This window comes from Salvia miltiorrhiza, chromosome 1, assembly GCF_028751815.1.
Source record: "Salvia miltiorrhiza cultivar Shanhuang (shh) chromosome 1, IMPLAD_Smil_shh, whole genome shotgun sequence".
Taxonomy (NCBI): domain Eukaryota; kingdom Viridiplantae; phylum Streptophyta; class Magnoliopsida; order Lamiales; family Lamiaceae; genus Salvia; species Salvia miltiorrhiza.
Genome location: NC_080387.1, coordinates 33,884,334 through 33,890,890, shown reverse-complemented (window position 1 = coordinate 33,890,890; position 6,557 = coordinate 33,884,334). Strand labels below are relative to the sequence as shown.

Genomic DNA, 6,557 nt, shown 5'->3' with positions numbered 1-6,557 from the left:
CATTATTGGGATTTGAATAGGAAAAATTTGGATGATTCCTATTATTTGGATGATACGGTGGATTTCCGCCCTGATGTCCCTGATAGTTTGGCCTATGGAATTGGTACTGCCGCTGGACAAAATTAGCATCTTCAAACTGTGCTACATCGGATGAAATCGGCTGCTGAGGGATTTTGGCTAGCAGTGCTTTTCTCTCCAACTCATACTGCTTTTGAAGAGCTTCGTATTTCTCCTTAAAATCATCTCTCTCCTCGTTTACAGCTGCAATTCTTCTCGTAGAATTTCTGTCATTCGGCCATTGATAACTGTTGGAGGCCATCTCTTCTATCACACGATAAGCCTCATTTGTATTTCTATGGAGAAGACATCCACCTGCAGTAGCATCCACCATACTTTTTGTCAGACCAGTCAAACCATTATAAAAGTGAATGATTTGCTGATCTTCCGTGAAACCATGTTGTGGGCAGTTCCTGAGCAGCTCGCGAAATCTTTCCCAGGCATCATGAATGGTCTCATCTCCTAGCTGGGAAAAGTGAGAAATCTCTGCAATGATTTTCTGAGCTTTAGAAGCAGGAAAGTATTTTGCTAGGAAAGCTCTACACAAATCTTCCCATCCAGTAATAGCACCTCTGTCCAAACTCTTGAACCATTCCTTCGCTCTGTCCCTGAGAGAGAATCCAAACATCTTCATCCTGATGGCATCTGGTGGCACTCCATTCTGCTTAATAGTATCGCAAATATCTAGAAACTGAGTAATGTGAGCATGCAGGTTTTCGGAAGCCATTCCACTAAACTGTTCAGCTTGCACCATGTTTATCAATCCCGGCTTCAGCTCGAACGTGGTAGCCTGCACAGTTGGTCCCCATCTGCCCCTTGAAATTGATGGGGGTTGGTGGGGTTTGAGGGGCTACATTTTTTCCCATCCACATGACATAAGAGAAACCATTGTCTTTTTCTGCATGGAGAAGTCAAGAGATAATATCTTTGTCCATTACCACCTTAATAATCAATAATCAATAATCAATGTATAGAATTAATATGGGATTGTGCGTTACACTTAGGCTCGTGTATTACACAAATACGGTGCTATCTCATGTTTTCAAAGATTTTAAGTTTTAATTAAATATTAATGAGGCATGTCGGTAACTATATGTAGTGACGTGACGTTGAAGCGCATCATTAAGAATTTAATGCTTGTTTTCCTCTAAGGGATGTTCCAATTCCAAATATATAACCTTATTTCCATAAAAAGTAATGCTTTTCTGTTCATTTATTATATTTCTATTTAATTTTTATTTTTTTTTAATTTTAATTCAGTATTATATAATAAATATGAGCATATTGAGAAATTTACTTATATTTATTCATTTTCAATGATGTTTCTTAATCCATATGTAACTTCCAATCAGTCTATATATATATACATGAGTATATATTTACTATGTCCCTTAAAATTATATATTTTTTGGTATGTGATCACTATTATTATAGCAACAAAAACTGCAACTAAACAGTAACGATCGTAGATTAGTAAATTACCTATCTCCGTTAGGTCTCAAGAAAATCTACTAACTCCCAATAGCTCCTAAGAATAGCTCCCTATGATCCACCTATCTCCGCTAGGTCTCAAGGTTAAAATCATATCATACATTCCTGAATCCGCTAAACAGTTATCTCCGCTAGGTCTCAAACCGAATAGCTAAACATGCAAACTATTGGCCAAATAATTCACAAGAAATTAAGCACCAGGAATTATGAATCATAAACTGGAAGGCACAAATGTATTAACAAATAAATCACATAAATTCAATCAACTATTTACAAACCCTAGAATCAGCTAAAGGAAACTAGCCAGACATATTGAAATAAAACATAAACATAATTAAATTGAACGCAATTGTAAAAACTAATTGTATAAAAACCGAATGAAAACTGAAGTAGCGACTTGAATCTTCAATCTTGATCCAAGCCTTGAAAACTAGAAAAGCAATAAAATTCTAAAGCTATAAAACTGAAATATGAATGCTGGGTTCGGGGATGCTTGAATAGGTCAAAAGAGGACCTATTTATAGATTTCAGATTTTCTTCGGATCACCATGGAAGTTGCCATGCAAAGTAGAATTCTAATGGTAATAGAATCGTGTAAAATAAGGCAACTCTCCAGCTGGATGCGCGCTCCGGAAAATACTCCTACTCTTGCCGAATTCGCAGCTCTCGCCAGAGGAACGGGTGTCGTCAGGGAAACGGGTCACGCTAGAGGAATGGATGATTTCTCTGACCTCGCCAGAAAAATGGGTCGCCAGCGGAATGGGGATCTCTCTGCTATCGCCAGAGGAACGGTGATTTCTCTGTCTTTTCAATTCCGCTGTAATGGCTTCTCTCCCCTCTGCTCTGACTCTTGACTCCTCTGGTAATGACTTCGCTACACTGGCTTCTTGATTTCGCTGACTCCAGAGAAATGGTGATTCCTCTGACTCCAGAGAAATGGTGATTTCTCTGGCGATTGATTCCGCTGTACTGGAGACTTGAACACCTAGAAAACGCCAAATTCATCCAAAATTCTCCAAAACTGCATTCTTCCATCTCAAAAGCCTAAATCTCCTGCAAAGCATAAAATACACCATAAACGCACCAATTTCCAGAAGATTATCTTAAAACACGCACATACAAAGCCTTAAAAATAGAGTAAATTAAGCATAAATCAGTATGTCCCTCAAATATATGTTCTTTTTATTTTTGAACACTACCAACATATAATTTAATAATTTTTTTTAATATCAGAGTCTTTCTTTACTATCAATATTCTTAATGTGAGACTATTTCTTCACTATAGTATATCAATATCTTTTATTTATTATACTCAATAATTATTTCAACCGCCTTTTATTAAAACTCTTGTCGAATGATTTTAGGCATAAATATAGGGAACAAAGGGGCTAGATTATGCATATATTAATGCCAAAAAAAACTTGTCTGCGTTTATCCCAGTGGCGGAGTCAGGAATTTAGTGGTGGTGGGAGGGGGGGATGGGTGTGGGCTGAATTTGTACGGGGTTCGGGGGCGGTAGCCCCTGTTTTTTCTTTTTTGGGCATTTCGTATATTTTAGGCATTTTTTTTATTAAAAGACAAGCATAATAGTAATAATAACTAACAACATTTTCATAAATTATATAGTTTCAATACACTATAATTTTTTTGGGGCATTCCTTACATTTTAGACATTTTTTTATTAAAAGAAAAGCATAATAGTAATAATAACGAATAACATTTTCATATATTATATAGTTTTAAATAACACAATTAACATTAAATTAAATATATATGACGGGATATAACAAGTATAAATCAACTTTTATAAGACAAAGTTCTTTTATAATAAGTATAAACATATAGAATTAAAAAAAAAAAAAAACCTCAAAATTTGAAAGGGGGCTCCAGCCCCCCAGTCCCCATGTGGCTCCGCCACTGGTTTGTCCTCACACTGAAGACGTTAATTAAGTGTTGCTTAGTCAACAGTTAATTAATATATAGTAGTAATCAAGAGCAAATTAGAGTCTTAAAAAGAGATTATTTTGCCACACACTTTCAAGATTTTTATAAGCTATTAAATCACTTATAAACTATTTTCAGCCAAATACCTTTGTATATACTTCCTTCGTCTCACAAAATCAAGAATATCTGTAAGTGACACGAATTTTAAGAACTAAGATAAAAATGTACTGTGAGTGGAAAATATGAAAAGTAGAGATAAAAGGGATTGTGGCGAGGTATTGTGCAAAAAAAGAAATGTTCATGTTTTTGTAAGACGATCCAAAATAGTTAAAAAAATTCATATTTTTGTGACATGTAGGGAGTATATATTAATAATATCATTCTTACACAAATTACAAAATTACAGTTTTTAATAATAATTAAATAAAATTGGACAATATGGTAAAACTTTAATCAAGATTCAATACCTAGAGCTCAACGCAAAACGTACAAATTATTTTTTATTTTGTAGAAAAAATATACAAATGTAATTGGATTGCGATAGATTAGTCCATTGACGGATGTATGAGCGTTTAACATAAAATTGAAAGCCCAAATACTTGAGCCCAATCACATAGGTGGTGATTCACATTAACTCCTATGAAGATTGGATGGCGATTCGATTCGACTTATGATCACAATCACATACATGCGAATAGAGATCCCCTTCCTTCTCAATTTCTTCGATTCCATATACTGTTCGTATTGAGTATTGACTATTGAATTAGAAGATGATGCAGATCAACTTTTTTTTTTTTTTTGATCAGAAAATAATTAAAAAAAAAAAAAAACTGGTACCAGAAGTACCTAAAGTTTGATACAAGAAGAGAGGAGAAAGTCTCCCGAACACCAAACCTCAAAACTAACTTCTTCCTCAAAAAGCTTGAAAGCTTTGCTCCAACTCCACAGTCTTCCTTTCACTTCCAAAACCAGGTTCTGCACCTCCCACGTTTTCCCTTCGAACCCACTTTCATTCCTTTTTTTCCAAAGGACCCAAACAGTACACAACCAAAGAGACTTAAGAATTTTGTGTGAATGAGATGATGCAGATCAACTACATGAATGAGAGAAGGAATATGTATATATGATTTGTGTGAAAAAAGTTCATTTATATGCCTTTTCTCGTGATGCAGCTGGTCAGATTTTTTTTACTGCAAATATGTTTCGATCTATTTCGGAAAATTGATTATGTGATTTCATCTCTTATTCAACAATCACAGTGAAGATCTGAGAAAAATTGCGAAATATATATATAGGTGTAGACAATTAAATTGTCGTCGAATTAAATCGTGCCACGTGTAAATTCATGAATTAAATATTCAATTATATTTTCTATTTTATTAAATGGGATTTTATTCCTAATTAAATAGATATATATGATTAATATTTAATATAATGAATTAATGGGCTTATTGGCCACTTAAGGCCCTAAGGCCCATGCATGGAGGCCCAAAGCCCATAAAGCCCACGAAGCCCATCTCTAAAATCTATAAATAGAGGTGTTGGAGTGCTCATTATCAGGACTTGAAGGAGTGGAAGATCGAAGAGCATAAAGAATCCTCTCTAGTATCGCAAGTTGAAGTGGAAGATTGAGGAGTTCAAAGAATTCTATCAAGTATCAAGTGAAGTCTTGGAAGAATTGAAGAGCTTCAAGCATCTCTAAGAATTCTATTCAAAGCTTCAAGTATTCTTCAAGTGTCTTCAAGAATTCTATCAAGTCTTCAAGTATTCTTCAAGTATCTTCAAGTGATCAAACCTTCAAATCTTCAAGTGATCAAAGCGTTCTTACAAATTCCAAGAACGATCTTCCTCAAATCAAATCAACCAAATCCCAAAGCTTCAAGGCGTTCTTACAAATTCCAAGAACGATCTTCCTCAAATCAAATCAACCAAGTCCCAAAGCTTCAAGACGTTCTTACAAATTCTAAGGACGTTCTTCAAATTAAATCAAATCAAGTTCGAAAGCTTCAAGGCGTTCTTACAAAATTCTAAGCACGTTCTTCTCAAATCAAATCAAGTTCAACGTTCAATCCAAAATCACGACTTAAGTCCCTTGGATTGGCGTCATCAAATCAAGTATTTCAATAACCTTCGAGCTTGTTCAAGAATCAAATGGAAGAGAAGAATCAGAGGATTAACTAGAGATTGCAACCCGCATAAATCTATCTTCAAATCTATCAAATTATCTTTGTAACGCACTTTTGTATTTTATCAAATTGAAATACAAAAATTTGTGTTTACAAATTTTGGCACGCCCAGTGGGACCTCTCTACCTCTCATCTCTACTCTTCACCAAAAATCTTGAACGATGTCTACTCAATCAAATGCAGCTGCTCCAGCTTCATCCAAAGCTTCTTCGGCAAGCGTGGGTATGATCATGCGAAGCAAATCGAAATTGATGCAAGGAGTGTCCAAGCCGATCTTCCATCTTCCATCTATCCATGAAGAAGATAACAACTCTGAGAGAAGCTTCACATTCCCCACTGAAAATTACCAACTCCATGCAAGTGTCATGATGACAAACACTTCCACCATGGAGGAACAACTCTTGAACTTGACAAAGATGGTTGAATCTCTAACCAAGCACATCCAAGAGCAAGATGCCCAGATTGCAAAGCTCAAAGGAGAAAAGAGAGAAAAAGGAGATTCAAGCCACGCCAACAACGATAGGGAAGACGAAGAAAGCGAAGAAGATGGAGAGAATAACGATGACGAAGCCTCCAAGGACAAATCAAAGAGTGATGGAAAAAGGCCTTCAGGAAAAGACACTCTCTTCTCATCTGGTGGCCTCATTCCCATTGACCAACTCAAAGAGTTCATCGAAGCAACAATGAAGAATAACTCCGGTGGAAGCTCCAAGTCATCGTTAACTTACTCCAAGCCATATACTCGGCGAATTGACAGCATGAGGATGCCTCTTGGTTATCAACCACCAAAATTTCAACAATTTGACGGCAAAGGAAATCCAAGACAACATGTGGCTCACTTCGTTGAAACATGCAACAACGCTGGTACTTATGGAGATC

General features: G+C 35.9%; 1 non-coding gene across 1 annotated transcript; it reads left to right on the top strand.

The window, feature by feature from the left end:
* Nucleotides 1-449: 449 nt before the first annotated feature.
* LOC131007341 (small nucleolar RNA R71) lies at nucleotides 450-556 on the top strand. Its single transcript, XR_009096045.1, has one exon. It is a non-coding gene; the product is annotated as a small nucleolar RNA R71 (small nucleolar RNA).
* Nucleotides 557-6,557: the final 6,001 nt, after the last annotated feature.